Source organism: Jaculus jaculus, chromosome 1 (assembly GCF_020740685.1).
Source record: "Jaculus jaculus isolate mJacJac1 chromosome 1, mJacJac1.mat.Y.cur, whole genome shotgun sequence".
Lineage (NCBI taxonomy): Eukaryota > Metazoa > Chordata > Mammalia > Rodentia > Dipodidae > Jaculus > Jaculus jaculus.
In genome coordinates, this window is record NC_059102.1 from 313,573,372 (window position 1) to 313,594,918 (window position 21,547).

At 43.2% G+C, this 21,547-nt stretch overlaps 1 protein-coding gene across 6 annotated transcripts in view; it reads right to left on the reverse strand.

The window, feature by feature from the left end:
• Ddr2 (discoidin domain receptor tyrosine kinase 2) overlaps window positions 1-21,547 on the reverse strand; it is a 157,144-nt gene that overhangs the window by 80,324 nt on the left and 55,273 nt on the right. Inside the window, exon 3 of one of the 6 annotated variants that reach the window (XM_045142155.1) lies at window positions 4,324-4,440. The exons of the other annotated variants lie outside the window; for them this stretch is intronic. The gene's annotated coding sequence lies outside the window, so the exon portion shown is untranslated. The remainder of the gene's footprint in view (window positions 1-4,323; window positions 4,441-21,547) is intronic. 6 annotated transcript variants of the gene reach the window in all.

The following is a 21,547-nucleotide window of genomic DNA, read 5'->3' on the forward strand; positions in this document are numbered from 1 at the left end:
CTTTCTGTGCGTTAGTATTCTCTCCCTAATAAATTCCCAAGGTAGGGGTTGGAAGCATGCCTCCTCCAGCCATATCTTTAACTTGGTGCCACTTAACAACTACATAGTAGGTGCACCAAGAATGCCTGGGTTGACTGGTAATAAAGCAGGTAAGAACAATGACACAAACTTCTTGCCTTTGACCAGGGCACTACACTTTTCTGGGTACATCCTATGAGTGTGAACCTCTTGAGAAGAACACGTGAACTTCAGCAGCCTTCAAGGACCTATGAGCTCAACTATGAACCAGCCCAGCAGAAGTCAGCGTGGGGTGAAGGAGAGCTGGGTGGAGCCCACATCTGTGGGGCCAACAATGTGATCATGCTGCTTGATGTGAGACTGTTCTGTCCCTGTGAGGTACATACACCCTAGCCACCTTCCAAGACAGCTGCCCAAAGACACGAGGCCAAGAGTTTGTTTTGCTTGCACCATTTCCATTGGGACCACCCTACTTTGGAGCCCATGGCTGTGCCCATTTTAAGCTCACATATCTCTGTCAGGAGGCTCACTTTGTGCACAGGCCTAATCCACATGGGCTTGAAGCATCTCTGAGACGTGGATCAATGCCATCTCACCCACTTATGGGAAACAGTCTTAACCCCAGAAAACATTCTATGTGATGCCAATTAGCCCAGCTTCCTTGTCCCAATATGAGGCCCTCTATAAAGAAAGGCTTGGACACCCTTTCCCAGCTCTTGAGCAAAGCACCCCATGGTCACAAGCCAGGTAATAATACTTCATCGTGGTGCTTTATCCACAAGAAGATGGAGACCTCCCTCCTCAAAGGCCCAGAGGCCTCAGCTGAAGGGGGCAAGAGGGGACTCCACTTCGTTGCAACCACACGCAGTGGTGATAACTTCATGGAATGGGCCAGGCATTTCTAAAACAGCCACACACTAACTAGCATCTGGATTGAGAGACACTTCTCTATGTCTGGATAAAAGTACAAAATGGTGCCACTTTAAAAAATATTTTTATTTGTTTATATATTTGAGAGAGAGAGAGAGAATAGGCATGCCAGGGCCTCTACTCACAGCAAACGAGCTTCAGATGCACATAAGCCAGATGCACAAGGTGGCACATGCATCTGGAGTTTGTTTGCAGTGGCTGAAGGCTCTGACCCACCCATTCTTTCTCTCTATCTGCCTCCTTCTCTCCTTATCTCTCTCAAATAAATAAATAATTTTTTAAAAGTTTGTTTAATGAGATGGTGTACAAGAAGGGTGCTCAGCTCCTGGGAGACAGGAAGTGCTTATTAACATTTATCTAGTAATGGTGTGATCATGCATAGAATGGACCAGATAAAGGAGGAAAAATCAGTAGTCAAGGTAGCCATTATTTATATACTGGGCATCTATTGTGAACCCAGTACAGGCTGAATCATTTAGGAGGAATACAAAAAAGAGAGAGAGAGAGAGAGAGAGAGAGAGAGAGAGAGAGAGAGAAAGAAAGAAAGAAAGAAAGAAAGAAAGAAAGAAAGAAAGGAAGAAAGAAAGGAAGAAAGAAAGGAAGAAAGAAAGAAAGAAAGAAAGAAGAAAGGAAATAAGGAAGGGAGGGAGGGAGGGAGGGAGGGAGAGAGAATGAAAGAAAGAAAAAAGAAAGAAAGGGAAAGAAAGGAAGAATAAAGGAAGGAAGGAAGGAAGGAAGGAAGGAAGGAAGGAAGGAAGGGAAAAGGGAAAGAAAAAAAGAAAGGAAGGAAGGGAAAAAGGAAGAAAGAAAGGGAGGAAAGAGGGAGGGAGGCAGAGAGGGAAGAAGAGAAGGATGAAAAAAAAGTTTTGTTTTTTTTTCTGTTTTGTCTTTCTGCCAGGAGGTTTACATGTTTACATGACTGGTAACTTTGGACTAAGAAGTAAGAAAACTGGGCAAGCCAATGTCAGGTGTTATAAGTAGGCTATGGCACAGGAATGGTACAGTACAGCAGGAGAGGCAAACACAGGCCTGGATAAACAATACATTTCAGGAAAAACCAAGATAGAAAAATATGAAGCAAATTATCATTTTAAAAATCCTGGGCCAATGACAGAGGCAAAAAACTCAGGAAGGCCTTCCGTGCTATGCTGGTTAATCTTCATTGTCAGCTTGTCTGGATTTAGAATCAACCAGGAACCAGCCTTTGGGACTGTCTGGGAGGGCGTTTCCAAAGAGGCTTAACAGAGCAAGAAAGACCCTTGAATGTGGGCAGCATCATCTCATGGGCTGGGGGTCCCAGACTGAATAAATGACGGAAGCAAGTTGCACACTGGCATGCCTCTCTCAGCTTTGTGGCTGTGGACACAATATGGACAAAGTACCTCATGATCATGCCACCATGCCTTCCCCACCCTGATGGACTGTATCCCCTCTTAAACCATGAGCCCAAGAAAACCATTGCTTTCGTCATGTATTTCATCACAGCAATGAGAAATTAATTAATACAAAGATACACATAGAGAGACGTAATTCCAATTGACAGATTTGTTTTCTATCTCCATGGATCCAACATCTATAGACCCCTCCCCCCACAGTCTCACAACCTCGTAGTCCCTAAGAAAACCATCTTAAACATCTTAAACCATCTTAAACATTGAAAACCATCAAAAACAATCTCTTAGTAAAACAGTCTAAACTTAACCTGGCTGTTTCCCTCTAAGTTTAAGGAAAGCAGAGTCAGATGCAACATGGGGTGTTATACATGTATTGACCCAGGAGGTTATTCACACTGAGGAAGGGCTCCCACACCTTGAACAAATCCTAGAGCCTGCATACCTCATGCAGTTGTTAGGTTATAATTGAGTATCTGGTATTCCTTTCTGGCCCCTACCCTTCCTCGAAGCAAGTCACTCCCTCAGCACCTGCAGTTTCTTTAGTCCTTGCCAAGATAATAACGTCATGATCAAACAAAGTTCAGCTTTGAAGCCTTTCCATGTCATGCACTGACCATGGTGCTAGCAGGACATTCTTTCTATTCCTTGGCACTTTACCTGTCAACCTCTAAAGTAAGTAGTACAGAAAATGCAAGCTTATTTAAGGTGGTAGAGTATCTACAGCTTCCATGTCCACTCAGGATTCCTCTGAGTTAGTAAGGCCTGAAACTTACTCCTTTTATATGTAACAGTTACCCTCTTCATCCTTTCAACCCCTCTTTCCTCTGCTTCCTAACCTGGCTCATTGCCAGAGCCCAGTGTAACACCCAAGACCCATCTAATGCCGGGCCCAAGGTTTCTCAATCCAACCTCAGAATGTTTAGTTGGGTCTACTAAAGAAGAATGCGTAGGTGTAAGAACGGTGTGGAGCTTCCCTGATGTGCAGGTTTAACCTCTTGCCAAGACCAGACAGAGAACCCCATCTTGTTCCCATGGGCTCTTCCCCACTTTAAGGCACTTGTTCCAGGACATAATCATCTGCCTGTGATGGACCCCCTGAATCTCTGCCCATGACTCAGCAAACACCCACGTGGTGCCTTTTGCTGCACCCCAGGTGTGCTTGCGTATTGTGTGTGGAAACCTCTGTGCCTGGAGGGTAAGAATGCTTTGTTCCTCTCAGGATTTCTCAAAGTAGGAATACATGTTTAGGGAGCATTTGCTAGATGGCAGCCAGTAAGCTAAGCTTCGCATACATTTCCCCTTGTGTTTCAGAGCCTCGGGAGGATCCTGAACCAGGGAGGACAGAAGCAGAATGTACAAGGGAACCCACCTTTGAGCCTTAGTTCTAGCTCCAGCTGTCACAACGACCCTCCCCCACCCCCGGGGACTGAGCAGGGACGCCATTCCCTAAATGGACTCGGTCCCTCTTCATTCAAAGGAAGGATGAGGGTGAATGAGAATGGAGGCGACTCCAAGGCACCTCTCTAAATTCTATTAGCCATGGTTTCAAACACTCACCACAGGCTCCGCATCGTAGCAGGGCCGGCTCTCCATCCAGGAGGGACCCAGCTTCCCCTCCAGCCCAGGCACACACTGTATTACAGTAAGAAGAGAATTGGCAGCCTTAAGTATCACAAAACACAAGGGGCAGCCCGGGTTCATCATCATTCCTCAACCAGACCGCAGAGAACTCAGTCAGATCCAGGCCAGAGTGAAGATGGCGGGAGAAGCCCACACAGTCCCTTTCAGGAACCCATTGGCTCCTGTCTGGAATGAAAATCACCAATGGCAAGGGCTATTAAGAGACAGTCAGCGAGAGAGCCCACAAGGTCAGTCTGGGACAGACAGGCTCTGGCTGGAGTCAGATTGGAGATCTGAATTCTGGACCCACCAGGGAGAAGCCTGTGCCAAGCCTGAGGCTGTGGGAATGGTGGCCTCTCACCTCTGGGAGGGCCAGCAGAGTCCAGCCAAAGGTCTTCACAGAAACAAGGCTAACTTCTCCCTCTGGGTCCTGGAGGCATCTTCAAAGCAAAACAAGAAGAGGAGGAGCAGTGGTTGCCTGTGGAAAGAACTGGACTTTGGTTTCTCAGAACTGTGCTTCAGGGTACATAAGCAGGGGACTCTGGCAGCCTCTACAGGGAAACTCCTTGAAGCAAAAGCTGTGCTTTACATCACAGAGAAGCCGAACTCAACTTACTGTGCGAAATGGTTCATGACTGTCAGGGACCTAATTAGATAATGCCATGAACTGAATGTTCACGTACCCTGAGGTTCATAAGTTAAAATCCTAGCCACCAATGTGATAGTATTAGAATTCTGATAAGTTGTTCAGTCATGATGGATGTCTTGGGATGTTTTATAAAAGTCTTTTATTCACAGTAGAGTTTTTTTTTTTCAGCTATAAAGAGGAATGAAGTTATGCCATTTGCAGAAAAAATGAATACAACTAGAGATAATCATGTTAAATTAAGTCAGTCTCAGAAAAACAAATGCTGCGTTTTGTTTCTCATTTGTAGATCTTAGACATTATTAACTTATAAAATAATGCATGCATAGATAACAGGAAGGAAGTGAAACTATCTGGGGAACAAAGGGGGCTAATAGGAAGAGGGGCTGGAAAGGGGAAAGAATAGCAAGGTATGGGGGGAATGTGCTCAGAGTACATTATATTCTTGCATGAAGTGGTCTTATGTAACCCTATATAATTTTTTTTTTTTTTTTGGAAAAATGACTCCAGGGCCAGGAATGGTGGCTCATACATGGAATCTCAGCACTTGAGAGGCTGAGAAAGGAGGATTTCCATGATCCTTAAAACCAGCCTTCGCTTCTTGAAACCCCAAAATAGATAAGTAGATAAATAGACAATAGGTAGATAGATAATTGATAGATAGGTAGAATAAAAATCAAAGACCTCAGAGAGATCACTCACTTGTTCCAACATGTGAAGACACAGTAAAAAAGCACCATACATAACCTGTTAAACAAGCTCTCACCAGCCATGCCAAGGTACCAAAACTTTGATTTGGGACTTCCCAAACTCCAGAAGTGTAGGGGAAAAAAAATCTGTTACTTGTAAGCCACGCAGTCTATGACATTTTAGGATGGCAGCCTAAAGGCTAAGACAACTCTTTGATGCAGGTATGAACTGAGTCGGGCTGTAGGACATGCTGCATTATCCAGTGCTCTGCACAGGCCGTGAGTCTCTTCCTACAAACTCAGCCCCTCTTCCCCTGCCACTCTTGGTTCCTCAGTGCCGAGGCATTCTCTGGCGATATGTAACAGGTCTTTATCGTAGGACAGGTGGGGTAGGAGCATGGGGGCACCCTTTCTGCACCCTAAATTCTCCATTTCCTGAAACTCATACTACATGGTGCCTTCATCAGAATAGGAAATCGGCAGGCTAGCCTACAATCTGTTTTATACCAAGACATCCTAAGCTTGCTCTTCTCATTAACTGTGGCAGTCAGATGTAAAGGGAGAGTGCACAGTCATGATAATTGGGGAAAATAAGATCAGAATATACAACGTGAATGAATGAAAATGTCAAAAATGGAAAAAGGAATGCTGTAGAGGTAGCTTAGCAGTTAAGGCATTTGCCTGCAGAGCCAAGGGAGCTTGGTTCAATTCCCCGGGGCCAATGTAAAGCCAGATGCACAAGGTGGTACATGTATCTGGAGTTTCTCTCTCTCTCTCTCTCTCTCTCTCTCTCTGTCTGACTCTCCCCCTTCTCTCTCTCAAATAAATAACTAAATGAATAAAATGTTAAAAAATGGAAAAAGTAAATTTAAATTTCTTTAAAAGGGGATTAAAGGCCAAATGAAGGACTGAGCTCCTTTGGCCTGGATTCTGCTCAGATTAACCACAGGACTGTGTGCACAGCAACTAAATCCAGTCAATGGTGTGTGGTGTCACCAATTCCATGAGGGTCCCTAAATGTTCAGAATATGTCTAGGCTTGGGAAAGGCAGGGAGCCTCAGGAAAAAGCTGATTAGAAAGAAAGAAGGAACTACAAAATCCACATGCTAGGAAAGCCAAGATTTGCAACGCCCCTACAAGATGAGACCATGTGACCTTAGCACCTCCTGATAAAACAGTTTGGCAAGATTCCAAATAAAGTTCCTGGACTACACTTGAATTTATACTTCATAAGCTTAGAGATATTATGTATTTTAATCACCAGTGAATTCCTAACACCTAACAAAGTGCCTTCCACAAATCAGATAAGCAGGTACTTAGTAAGCTTTTGGTCCTTTCTTATAAATATTTTTAATCTCTTCCATTTCTGAAACTTGAGCTGGTGGGTCGGCAAGCCAGTGGGCTGTCCTAGCTGTCCATGACTACCCTGGAGTCCACAGGCCTCTCGTCTTCCATCCAGCCTCCCTCCTTCCCTCCTTCCCTTCTTTCCTCCCTCTAACTCACCTTTCTTTTAATGATGGCAAGACCCTCACAGCCGGCTTTCCACTACCTATGCTTATCTGAACTCCTTGATGATGTTGATTGCATTTCGTTAATTTGAAGTGTTTTTTTTTTCATACATTTAGTCTCATATCTTCTATTTTTATCTCGTTTATATTGTGCCAACTATATTTGCCTCATTATAAACTCAGTGTGGTCAGAGACAAGGTTTTCCATGCTATGTAGGCACTGTGACCACTGACCCAATACTTTAGATATTTCTTAATAAACTTTATAGACTCTCGTTCTCAAGTAATAATTCCATAGTGGTTTTTTTTTGGTTCATTTTTATTTATTTATTTGAGAGAGAGAGAGAGAGAGGCAGATAGAGAGAGAGAGAGAGAATGGGCATGCCAGGGCCTCTATCCACTGCAAACGACCTCCAGACGCATGTGCCCCCTTGTGCATCTGGCTTATGTGGGTCCTAGGGAATCGAGCCTCGAACCGGGGTCCTTAGGCTTCACAGACAAGCACTTAACCACTAAGCCATCTCTCCAGTCCTAATTCCACAGTTTTACTTTATGCCTCATTACTCAATCTAGAATCTAGTTTTTTTCTTCTTAAATGTCTTTCCAACAAAACAAAATGGTTTCAATTATTTATTAACAAGAATACATTGAAAGCTTATAATATCCTAGGTAATGTGTTAGGTGATAAAGAAGCAAAAGGTGAGAAAGAAAATCAGAAATGCCACAGTGTGTCTGTTTCTCTATTAAGTCCGAGGGAGTTAGCTAGTTGAGAGCTGGAAATATCATGGTTGCTGCTCAACTAATAGTGTAATCTCGGGTGAGACAAACATGGTCTCTGAGGTGAAGTTTCTCAAGCTGTAAAATGGAGGCAAGGTTACTGAGAAAGGGACTGGCATGCGCTCTCTCACACTTAGTTCCTTCTAGACAGTGAGCACTACCACTACTATGCAACTAAAAGCTGTGCTAGAAGAATCAGAATGTTACTGCCACTGAATGATGAATGAGACCCGTAAGATGCATCAATGAGCAAGTACTATTAGCTGCACACAGAAGCAATTGTGCTTAAGTCCACGCCAACAGACTGCATCCTCAGACTGTAGAGACAGACGTCAAATGAAGACTCCAGCCTCAGAGCCACACACATGAATCTAGCTGAGTAGACAGTGTCCACGTAAGAAATTGCATGACATAAGACATCACATTGCTTTTCATTTTTCTGCACTCATTGTTCCCATGAGCTGTAAGCAGCAGTACAAACATTTGGCATGGTAAGAGTAAGCTGGAAGAGGTAGCGACAGGACCTGTGGAGTCTCTTTTCCACAGCTGATGGGAAAAAGTTAATTTTTTTTTAGAGCAACTCCTTATTTTTTCATATTTTCCTTTTCATTGGCAGCTTCCATACTTAGGACAATAAACCATGATAATTCCCCTCGCTCCCCCACTCTCCCCTTCACAAACCTATACATCATCCTATCCCCTCCCTCTCTCCATTAGTCTCTCTTTTATTTTGATGTCATCGCCTTTGGAAAAAGTTAAATGTTTTATGAGAAAAACAAAAGAAATAATCCAAGAAGAGAAGTAGAATGACAAACATTAGAAAAAGCAAAATATGACTGTGACTTATCATTCACAGAAGTGTTAGTGATGCAAACGCTGGGAAGAAAGATGCGACAAGGAGGAGAACCTAAAGTCGTCCAGCCAGGGCTTCCAAGAAGAGTGAGGGTCTTCTTGGAGAGAGGCACCGGACCTGTGAGAGGATGCTGCAGAGCAGAACCTGAAGGCTTGTGGAGCCCCCTGCAGGGAGATGAAAGCAGTGATGGTGACTGCCAGGCAAACAAGAGGATTTATTAAAAAGGTGTGGAACATTTCAGGCAGAAACAAGAACAGTACACTAGGTTCTGATCTTTACATAGGAGATGGTCCCTCCTGAAGTGGAGGGGTTCAGGGCATACCAGAGAAAAGCAAAGTCATCACTGAAGAACACAGGGGACAAGTACATTTCAACCAGAAATAAAGGGGAATATCTGAAAAGTAGAGCCACCTCAGAATGGGCATGCTTTGTGAGGTCTCTATTATTGGAAGTATCCAATAAGATGGAGAAACATCTAATTTGAAGGCTTTAGGGAGACGTTTACTCTATGCCAGATACTGAATAGTAAATCCCTAAAATCCCTTCCCATTTTCACAGTCTATTCAGTTCATCAGGGTATAAAACCAGGTTTGCTGATAGCTGCCTGATACAGAGGGTAGATTGGTACCTAACCTATGAGTGGAGAGAGTAACCTTTATCAACTGATGCCCATGTGAAGCCTTAGGCAATGATGCTTATGGCCCAGAGCCACGTGGTTTTTACTCACCGGACACCCTTAGAGGCTTTCACACATTCACACGTAGATTCCAGGGCTGGTTAATATTGCCTCCTGTTGTCTGCATGTGCCATACAGCCCAGATGCTATGGTGGAACTGGGTGTCAGTCTATGCTCAGCAATAGCTACATGATTTAAAGCAACTTTACACTTTAGTCAGAAGCAAATTATGAGTAATAGGTAGTTGCCCCATTAATAACACTTAATGGTTGCATAAAATAATGGAATCTACTCTGATGCCTAAAACTGTACAAACATACATAGGACCATGACTTCTGCGTTTTCAGTTTCTTTCCCCATGCCCTCATCTTTCTGAATCCCAAATCATTCATCAGAGAGTATATCTGAATCTTTTATCCGACAGTGGTTTAGATTCCGCCAAAATACAAACCACTCCTGACGGTTTAAAGCGACCTTGCTCAGTGTCTCTCCTACTTCTTCTCATTATGGCGCGTGCGGGGACAGAGTATAGAAGAGAATGCATTAGCTTAGCCACACGGCACAGAGCTTCCTTCTCTGCCTCTGCCATCAGCTTAAGCAGTTTGGTGGTATGAGCTACGAACGCCTGCTCTTCACAGTGCCCTGGAACTTAATGATCCGGAGTAACACCTCGAGTGTCATCCCAGTACTTCCTCCAATGGCTTGCCATGATCCCCAAATTCAAGTCCTTGAGTCCCACAGCTTCTAGAATTTTGGCTAAAATATACATTCCAACATGTCTACTTAAAAAAACAAAGCGGGGACTGGAGAGATGGATTAGTGGTTAAGGTGTTTGCCTACAAAGAGCGTGTCGTAGGAAGAAACCTGGATATTGTTGCTAATAGTGAGTGGGAGGAAGGCCAAGGATGAAGACAAGACCACATAGCATGTGGTGAGAATTCTGCAGTGCTGGGCACGGGAAAGTTAGTAAGAGACAGGCTCAGGGTGAAGTTAGGGTCACTGCTAATGTGACATTCCTGTGCGGTTCCTGACTGTTTAAAGAGGGTTTCTTATGAATAACAATGTTAGCTTGAAAACAGAGTTGCAGTTGTGATTCTCGTGAAGGCCGATGTGGAATGCCACTTTCCTAAGATGATACATACCAGCTGTACACCCACTGATAAGCTCTGATCAGGTGAGACCAGCAGCTAACCAGGAGAAAAGCTCAGCCTGAGGGTTTCTAAACTAGTTACATGGAAATCCAAAAATACTGCATACATGCTTAAGAATTTTGAGGGGGAGGTGGTTTTAAGGTAGGGTCTCACTCTAGTTCAGGCTGACCTGGAATTCACTCTGTAGTCTCAGGGTGGCCTCAAATTCTTGGTGATCTTCCTACCTCTGCCTCCCGAGTGCTGGGATTAAAGGTGTGCGCCACCACGCCCGGCTTATGCTTAAGAATTTTAGAGAGAAGTTTGGTTCTAATTTTTTTTTTAATCTGTGGGCTATTAAATTAAAACTGAGGATTTTTTCTTTTCTTTGCAGTACCAGAGTTAAACACAGGGCCTTGTGTATGCCAGGTAAGCACTCTACCACTTATTTATGTCTCCAAACACTTTATTGATATTATTAATTTTGAAATAAGATCATATTAAATTGTACAGGCTGGGCTTGAACTCCCCCCGTAGTCTAAACAAGCTGTAATTTGAGATCCTCCTGCCTCAACCACCCCAGTAGCTGGAATTGCAGCCCTGTATCACCAGATTCAGCCTAAAGCTAGAATTTGACTTCAATGAAATTAATAGGAATAATTAGTGATTTTTACAGGATGGAAATCAAAATGAAATTAAGAAAAGTTGAATATATTCAAAATTCAGTTTTTCCTTTATTTTCTCATACTTTGGATGAAATAAGAAATAAATAATAGCATAATAATATCTAGTTATCAGATAGGTAGTAGAATCCAGATCACATAACCATGTTTAGCTTCAAACAGCTCTCCAACAAAACCATTCTCCATGAAAGAAAGCAAGCCCAAGTGAGAGCAACCACTAGAGACAGGTTTTCACGGAAATCTGGGTTCACAGTGAAGGCTAGGCAGAATGCTCTTTTTTAAACAAGTGATATTTAGAGAGAATGCAGAACTGAGTGAGCATCAACATGCCCATGCTGATGTGGGGAGAGCCCCAAGTGCATTCACAGTGAGGGGCTACACAGTGAACATCTGCCCAGACGGCTCCGAGAAGTGAATCCCTCAGCTTGGCCACAGACCCTCATCAAGCTCTGCCATTTGATTCTTCTCCCTTCTAACTACCCCATCTTCTCGGGTTGCCTCTCACTCAGCTCCAGGTTTCTGCTTCATTCAGCAAAGTGTTCTAAGAAGGGAAGCCCCATGTAATAAATTGCAAACGCTGGTGGCCAACAGATGAGCCGATTCTGTTTTCAGTCCCAAGAGGGTTTCTTTCATTGCCAGTTGCTGTCACTATTGCCAGTGACTATGCATCCTCAGGGCTAGCATGGGCAAGCCTGGCGCAGCCCAGCTACACAATCACTCCTTCAATGACGCTGTCAAGCATTCTGCAGGTCAATGGTTGACACACAGACTTTGGAACCACACTACCTGGCCTTCTGTTACCAGTCTTATCATTACTAGCTGTGATTTTAAGCAAATTCCTAAAACTCAAGCCTCAGTTTTCTCATCATGAAATGGGATGCTAACAGCAGTAGCACCCGTGAGGGCCAGCATGAGGAATAAATGAGTTAATACTTAGACCAGTGCCTGCCATCATCTTGCCTACTATTGTTACAACTGGAACCAATCTCATTACACAGTGAATGCATTCCGACTCTCCCTAGTGCATGGCGGGGGCTCATACATATTAAAACAATCCTGACATTACAACACCTTGGCAGCAGAAACAAGCATACCAAAACCAAACAAAGAGCCCCACCCCCTTTGCTCTAATAAAAAGCAGTCCAGGTTAGCATGCAGCGTTGTCAGGTCGAATCACTTGCTGAGACTTACTTTCCAAGTGGATCTAACCTGACACATGTCATCAAACAACCTTGTGGGACTCTAGTTCCAAGGGTTCATTTGATCTGACTTTATGACTTCTCCAGGAGACCACTTTGGTCCAACAGCTGGGCTGCTCCATGCACTCTGGGGGAACAGGCCTTAGTTCTTTTTCAAAATTGTCTATATCTCCATCTCTTCTAAGAGCTACATGCTCTAACCAATATCCCCTACTCATGAATCTTGTAAAGCTCAACTCAATGAACAGATTAACAGAGAAAATTTTGCCATTGTCAACCAAACCAGCATAGTTCTCACCTCAAAGGGAGTAATAGACAGTTGATTCTGGAGACAAATACACATGACCGTGGTCCAGATTAAGGTCACACTAAATCCCATGCACTATAGTAGTAACAATTGTATGAAGTTTTTAATTTTTTTTTTTGAGGTAGGGTTTCACTCTAGCTCAGGCTGGCCTTGAACTCATGGTGATCCTCCTACCTCTGTCTCTCGAGTGCTGGGATCAAAGGCGTGCGCCACTACGCGTACCTGAAGTTTTTATAGTAACAGAACCAAAAAAAGTCATAAATAAAAGGCCTTTAAAATACACTGGTGGGGCTCTTGATAGGTAGATTACAGCCAAGTGGAGAAATCCTGTTATATGCTTTCAATGTCATCTGATGATATTCTTAGTTTTGGGGATGGTGGAAACTAGGGGTCTGTCCATACATTCCAAAAGGATTTACCTAATAGTCCCAAGGATATTAGGTCACATATAGAGGTGACAATCAATGACAATTTAAGGGGCAAAGATAGCCCAAGAGAACTTGACTCCGGACCTGCAACACTGCAACACCCTCTCCACCCTGGCAATCAGTAAAGTTCTAACCACTGCATCAGCCTTAGAGAATGTTCGATGCAAGTAGGTGTGGCTTGTTAACAAAAATAAACTTGAGCTCACATCATAAATACGTGCTTTTGTCTCAACTGAGCACTCCGGTAAGATCATGATCAGACTCAGGACCCATGTACCCCACCACCCTTGCCCAGGCGAATGGTGAAGTGGTGGCGTGGGGGAGCAGAGGAGGTCCGGAGGCGCGGGAATCAAGAAGTAAATCTATATAGCCCCAAATAGGCAGACAACTAGCACATTTAGCCCAGTGAGGTTTCCCGTCATCGCAGAGCACACAGAAGCGACTGGTGGGGAGCAGGGACAGGGCAGGAGGCCTGGAGGCACATGGCTCCCTAGGGTTTCGGCAGGAAGCAGCAAGAGTGTGGGTGGAGCGGAGGAGCCGGGCCTCTGTTTATAAGGCAGTGGTCTGGGCTGCACTCAGGAGGGTGTAGCTGTCAGTTTCATTTGGGTTAGGGAGTTGCTGAGGCGCCTGTCCAGCTGTGGCCTCCACCAAAATGTGCATCCAATCAGTGTCATTTTTCAGACCCTCACCCAACTCTGGCCGGGGAGGAAGTGTAGAAAGCCAGAGGCTGGGGCTTGAAGAAGGCAGGAGCCTGGTGCTCTGGGGCAATCACAGCCCTAGAGCTCATGAAATAAGACACCCAAGAGGGAAACTGGAGGGATGGAATCACAGCCAAGCAAACACACCCCTCAGCCAGAGCTTGGAGCCCAGAGGCCTGGGGTGGGGGTGGGGGCGGGGGTCCTGGCCAGATGTTCCTCCTCTCTTCCTCTCCAGGGTCACTGTCTCCCCCAACGGATACTCCACCACCCCCACCAACAATTCCAAGAGCTTCTTTCATGAAGCTCTGCTCCGCCAGGCTAAAGTTAGTGCTGTTTGGTGTGAAAGATCCTGTTCACATGTACTCTGTGGGTCACATGCTCGCTCATATGCTGAGTGCATGGAATTCACCATCTATGTTCTCCTGCTCCTTAACCAACCGGGCAGCACATGATGCCATGAGGAAACCAGTGCACTAACCTAAAAGAGAAGATGTGCTTCATGGAAAGATGAGTTACTAATATTCTTTCAATACATTTCAAGCCCAAGAAACTGGATTCCTAGCTCACACTGACACTCACCTGCTGTGTAATCTGGGACAGATTACTCATGCTCTCTCAGTCAATTGGATGCTCTGTAAAATGGCTAACAACATTAGTCATAAGTGATTGTTGTTAAGATTAAATAATATGGTCTAAAACAGTTTATTTTTCAAATATTTTATTATTTATTTATTTGCAAGAAAAGAGACAGAGAGAGAGAGAACGGTCATGCCAGGCCCTCTAGCCACTGCAAACAAACTCTAGATACATGCACCATTTTGTGCATGTGGCTTCATGTGGGCACTGGAGAATTGAACCCAGGCTGTCAGACTTTGCAGGCAAATGTCTTAACCACTGAGCAATCTCTCCAGGCCTATAGCAGATTTGCCAGCATCTGGCATACAGCATCTGCTTAATAAATGTCAGCTATGAGTGTAATCAATGCTCAGATTCTTATAACTCTCCAAATCAACCTGCTACAGTAAATTTCAAGACTTTGAGGATACAGCTTAGTTGGTAAAGTACTTGCCTTGCAAGCATGAGGCCCTGAGCAGGGCTCTCTAGTACCCACATAAAAACGATATCATGGTAGAACACACCTGTAATTCCAGCGCTGGCAAATGGAGATCAAAGGCACCTTGGGATTGCTGGCCAGCAAGTCTACCCTAATTAATGACCTCCAGGCCCATGAGAACCCGTCTCAAAGGTGGTGGGTGTTTCTGACAATAACACCTTCAGTTGTCTTCTGGCTTTCACACATATGCACGCATGCATGCACGCACACACACTTAAAAAAGACTGGTACCATGCTCTAACCCCCATTTTAAGTACTTGCTCAACTCTCTCCCATTCTCGTACCTCACAGAGATCAGTAATATCACTTCTCTCATGGGCACAAATCATGTACCTGAGACCTTCCTTCTGCTTCTCTCTGCCTTTTATATTTTCTCATCACTTGAAAGTGTTCATTTCTATATTCAGGGTCTGTGACAAATTAGAAAGAATGTTCACTTAGCATGCCAAAAGCTTGACAAAACTAATACATCTTCAGGATATTTTTTTTTTTCCTGAAAAACAAGTCTCAATTGTAGAAACAAGTCCCAAGATTGACATTGTTATGGAATCAGAACAAGATAACTAGATCTCTACATTTGAATTTTTTCACAGATCCAAAGTTCTGTGAACTCCAATTATGGGTATAATTCAACAAGATCAGGTATAATTCATGTATTTGAAAAATTATGAAACATAAAATAGAAACACAATGAATCTGGCATTTGTGTTTTGGTAGCTATTGTTTTGACTCTAAAATACTGCTATCAGTTCATAATAAAAATATTTCTAAGCTCTTATTATATCATACAGATCTAACTCAATATGTATTCACTTAATTTAGCAATTTCTAAATCTCCTGGACTGTGCTAAGTAGTGAAGGCAGAAACAGACATAGTTACCTCCCACCTGCTCTTAAGGGAGAGTGGAAGGTTTTGAAAAAAAAAATCTATTACAGAATGATGTAAGAGGGCAATGATGGGAAGACAGAATGCTATCACAGCCTCATGGAGGAATACCTGACCAAGGTTAAAAAGGCAAGAAAGGTTTCCAAGACCAAAACAACCAAGATATGTGCAAAATTTATAAAATGGTTTGGTAGGGGAAACACACTGCAACTAGAGGCAGCCTCCTGTGCAGAGACGAGGGGGCTCTCAGGTGGAATTTGACAAACATGATTGCTTCTCTGTGATTTGGATGTGAAGTTTAAGGGACAAGCAGGAAGAAGTGACATCAGAAGGGAAAGTAGAAATCCCGCAATGCATTTTTCTGAGCACAAAAGGGAGCAAGTAGAGGACTTTAGGCAAAAGAATGGAAAGAATGTCAGAGTCACATGTTGGGTCATGATATGCAGAGACATTTATCTTACCAATAACTGTGAGCTAACTCCACAATGCACAACCCATTTACATCAACAAGGAGGGTCCATTGGGAGGGGGTAGATCATGGATGAGCCTAAACAATGGTACCAAACTGCCTGTATTTGCTGAAAAGAAAACTAATAAATTAAATTTTAAAAAATAACAAAAAGAAAATAAAAATAAAAATAAAAAAAAGAATGGCATAATAACCAGCTACAAATCAGACATGGAGCATGGAAAGGTAAATTTAAGAAACTGTCAAAAAGAAGAAGGAAGAAACTGTTGCCCACATAGGCAACGATGGTGGAGAATAGAAAAAATAGCATTAGGGGCTGGAGAGATGGCTTAGCAGTGAAGGCGCATGCCTGTGAAGCCTAAGGACTCAGGTTGGCTTCTCCAGGTCCCATGTAAGCCAGATGCATAATGGCGGCACCTGCATCTGGAGTTTGTTTGCAGTGGCTAGAGGCCCTGGTGTACCCATTCTCTCTCTCACACTCTCTCCTTCTCTCTGTCTCTAATGAATAAATAAATAAATAAATAAATAAATAAATAAATAAATAAAATCAAAAAATAGGATTAAATGAACCCTGATTTTGTTGGAATTTGAGGGTGTCTTGGGATGTTCCTCAGTGAGCAGCATGCCTGTCTCCTAGACACAAAGCCCAGAGTTCCAGTCATCCCTAGCACCATATGACATCAGACATGGTGGTCCAGGCCTGTGATCCCAGCATTCAGGAGGTGGGGACATAAGAATCAGAAACTCAAAGTCATCTTCAGCTACATGAGCTCCTGTTCCCAATAATAACATTACTAATAATAAAATGAAGGAAAAAGAGGTGTTTGTTGACCTAAATGAATAAAGTGTGAGTTTCTTGCTTTAGAGGTAGCAGGTGGGGGGGGGGGCGGATCTCCTAAGCGGGGCCTTGGTACTTACTGTTTTCTCTGCCTGGTATGCTTTTCCTCTAGATGCCTCCAAGGCTCACTTTCTCATTTCACTCAAATTCCTCCTGAAATACTGCCTTATCAAGGCCTTCTTTCACCTTCTTATGTAAAATAAAGCTAAATTGTTGCCCAGACTGTATCCTCAGAAGGCCCAACCTGGCTCTCCCAATTACCAACATTCTGCTTCTTCCCAAAGAAAAACCAAGTAAGCTAACTTCTAGCTTCCAGGCATTGCTTTGTCTATTTTTGAAAATATGCATTGGTATGTATATATATATTTCATTAGCATTCTTTTCAATCTGTGTTCACTTAAAATTAATTAGTGAGAGAGTCACCCATGCTCTAAGCTGTATGGAATTCTACATTATTGAGTTCAAAACTTATTTACTACTACTAGCCGGGTGTGGTGGCACACGCCTTTAATCCCAGCACTCGGGAGGCAGAGGTAGGAGGATCACCATGAGTTCGAGGCCACCCTGAGAATACAGAATGAATTCCAGGTCAGCCTGGGCTAGAGTGAGACCCTACCTCAAAAATCCAAAAAAAAAAAAAAATTATTTACTACTATTGATAAACATCTGACTACTTCTAATTTGGAGCTATTTTACTTATAATGCTGTATGAGCATTCCAGCACAAACATCCCCGTAACGTGTGCATTATATTTGTAGACGTGTGTCTAGGAAAGTAGCCACTGAACAAAAAGAATACAAATAAACAATGGTAATAACTACTCCCCAAACAGTTTTCAAAAAATATTACCAAGTTCCGCTTGTAATGGCACTTTTTATTATTTGTCATTGTCCCAATTCCACAATACTTGGTAGCACAGGTATATTAGTTTCAGACATTGAGATGGGGACATAGTGATGTCTCATTGTCTCTATGATTAAAGTGAGGACACAGTGACGGTCAGCATTTTTTCTTAGGTCATTTGGATATCCACTCTTAGGAAGTCCCTGTTCAAGTCTCATTTCCCTACTTTTTTTTTTTTTTTTTTTTGCCTTTTGCATATTGATGTTGGAGGACTGTCTGTGTGCTCTGAACACAAGCCTTACTGCTTCAAAGTGCTCAATATCTTCTCTGTTTCTACTGTTTGCCTTTCCCTTGTTTGAGGAACACCAGTTCATAACTGTAATACATCCCGTTGTGTCACTCTTTCCCTTGATGGTATGCGACTTGGAACTGTTGTGTGAAAGGAAGGATGAGTAAAGCAGGAAGATGGAGGAGAGGAGAAAGCACCTTCTGAATGGACAGTGAAGGGTAGGCTAAGGGAAGGACGTGCTCAGAAGCCCAGGGAAACACTGCACTGGGCTGGTCATAGTAGAAGGTTTGCATCAGTAAAGCTGGGGAAAAGCCTGGGCAGGCGTGTTGAGGATAAATGGTGAGGGTTCGCACAGTCAGCTCAAGATATTGCCACCTGGGCAGGTATGAAACGGCTAAATGGTAACAGTCAGAGCAAGATGTTTCCCCTTGGCTTGAATGCAGTGGGGATGCTTATGAGGTCCTTTTCCCCATTGATCTAGTGGCCTTCTATACCCTCTCGATTTTCACTGAGGCTCACCACCTGGACGTGTGTTCACTGACCATTGTGAAACCTTTCTATCTGCACATCTGTCTCTGCCCATATCATAATGCATTACCATTCCCATGGAGTCCACTGAGCATGTTAAAAGCAGGCTGTGGCACGAGGGTATAGGGCCAGTTTATACAGACTCCTCAGAGGTGTTTAGCCAATTTTCAGGAATTCTGCCAGCCAGCTGACAGCTTATTGGCAGCTTGAGTATTTACACAGTGGACATTGGCAGAAGCAATAGCATTAGGGCTGACCACCTGTTCCTCAGAGCCAGTTGTTGACAGTTGCTGGCACGTCCCCAGACATTGGTCTTCCTCATCTTCATCTCTCTATACGTATCACTGAGCACAGGTCTACTACATTGGTATTTAGTGTGTAAATTGTCTTTTTCACAACTCCTTGTAAGAACCCAAGGAAATAAATTCTTCTAGTTCTAATTGAAGATTCTGTTCTCCTTCAGTACAATAAACAAGTAAGTCCTGTTCATTTATTATTCACATTGAGACATCCCTGAGACTTTACAAGTGAATCCACGAAGTAGTTCAAGAACATCATGGAGTCATGCACAACTAAGGGCAAAGCAGTGCGCTGGCGAAGCCAATCCTTCCAGTGCCCAAAACTCTGGAGGTATTTATAAGCCAGCTGCTGTCCCTAAGAGGTCTATGAAGCATCCTTTCCCATGAAAACCTAGAGTAAAAACAGCCCCGGCATTTCCTAGAGCCAAAAGCGCATCTAAACTCACAAGGCCCGGAACGAGAGGCCTGTGGGCCTGCTGTGTCAGACTCCTGGGCAAGTCCCTTTCTGCTCCCTCCCGAAACAGGATGGGGAAATGTCAGATGGCCAGAGAGTACATGACTCACTCCAACAAGGCCCCATGAGGAAATAGGGTTTTCAGTAAAAGGAATAAGCAAAATTTTATTTGCTGCACAATCCTAAGAGCCAAAACTCGGTGGAGGAATGAATATAAATTAAACAGACACAACCCCAGCATTTTAGAGCAATTAACAATTTAATGGTAGATGCTATTGTTTTTAGAGCAAGAATACAAATCAACCAATCACTGGTTTTTTGTTGTTGTTGTTGTTTGTTTGGGGCTTTTCAAGGTTTTGAGATAGGGTCTCGCTCTAGCCCAGGCTGACCTAGAATTCACTATGTATTCTCAGGGTGGCCTCAAACTCATGGCGATCCTCCTACCTCTGCCTTCCAAGTGCTGGAATTAAAGGAGTGCGCCAACACGCCCAGCCTCCAACCAGTATTTCTTAATGGAAACAATGCAGGCTGTGAAGAAGGAATGGGATGAAAAGCTTCTCGGGAATAGGGATGAGGATCTGTGTGATTCAAGCAAAATTACTCAACATTATAATTGCTTTCATTTATTTTGAGTCATGGTAAGTCACTTACTTGGAAATTTGAAAAAAGCTAAGAGAAGTATAAGCTATGTTTTTTGGTGTGTGTATGATGTGTGTTCAGTTGAGTGAGTGTGGCTACACATGTTCCATGGTGTGCACGTGGAGTTAAAGGATAATATTGTGCACTGGTCCTCATTGTGTTTGAGGCCGGCTCTCTCATTGTTTACTGCTGCAAATGCCAACTAGCTGGCCTGTGAGTTTCCAGCAGGTTCTCCTATCTCTTCCTTCCTTCTTGTCCTAGGTGTGCTGGGATTATGAATGCTAGCTCTATAGCATCAGACTTGATATGGTTCTAGAGATGTGAATTGAGGTACTCAGTACTCATGCTTGAACAACATCCTTAAGCCATCTCCCCATTCCATAAACTATTTATATAGAGAAGATGGGTTTGCAAAAAGATGAGAAATATTCATCTATTTTAAAAAAAAGAAGTATACATCTACCTTAATTCTTATCTTTTATGGAGAAACAAACTAAAATTTCAACTGTGACATCTAGATGAGCATAGACCAAGTCTCTTACTCAGTGGTATGTATCCTGTACTAATGGTGCCAAGCACACAATAGGTCTACTAGGAATAGTTATTGAATGGATACATAAACAAGTGAACACCAGAGAATAGGTATGGCTTGGCCATTCCATGTGCTGCATTTTAGCAGTGTTGGGCTAACTGTCCTAAACCCCGGAACAGCGGTCTTTCCACTCTGGAGTGGTTGTTAATTAAAATGGGCTGGAGCCAGACTTTCTGGGCTCCTCATCAGCCCAACACGTACCAGCTGTGTGGCTGTGAGTAGGTTACATAACATCTGTGAACCTCAATTTCCTCTTCTAGAAGGTGGGGACCATTTAGTCTGCATCCCAGGAAATGATGATGAGAATCAAATGAGAAATCACACTTAAAATATTCAGAAATAGCCTTCATTACCTCATGCTGATAACAAGGACTAAATGAACTTAGTTCCCACGGCCCAGCATCTTCCCAAAGCCCAGCATTTCTAATGACACCATCTTCTGTGTCTTTTGAAAGCCTCCAGAAAAATCAACCTGTAACAAAACCTTAAAGTGTGCTTTGTCTTTTTTCCATCAACTTCAAGGACAACCAAAAACTACCAAAATCCTAAATAACTGAGACGATCAAGACAGCTTTGGGGCTGGAGAGATGGCTTAGTGGTTAAGGCACTTGCCTGCAAAACCTTAAAGACCCACGTTTGATTCCCCAGTACCCATGTAAGCCAGATACAAAAGGTGGAGCATGTGTCTGAAGTTCATTTCCAATGGCTGGAGGACCTGGTTCTCTCTCTCTCTCGCCATATATATATATATGTATGTGTAGATATAGATATAGATATAGATATAGATATTTAAATATATGTATATAAATATACATATATTTGTGTGTGTGTGTGTGTGTGTGTGTGTGTGTGTGTGTGTATGCCTTTCCTCCCTCTCTCACTCTCAAATAAGTAAATGTTTTATTTTTTAAAAAAAGACAGTTTTGGAGAAAGGACCTGTTACTCATCATTTTATGTTCTACAAAGTCTGGCAGAGGACAGGTGAAGCAGCTTAGTAGCCAAGAAGACAAATAATTCCAGGCCTTTACTGTCAAGGTTTAAGT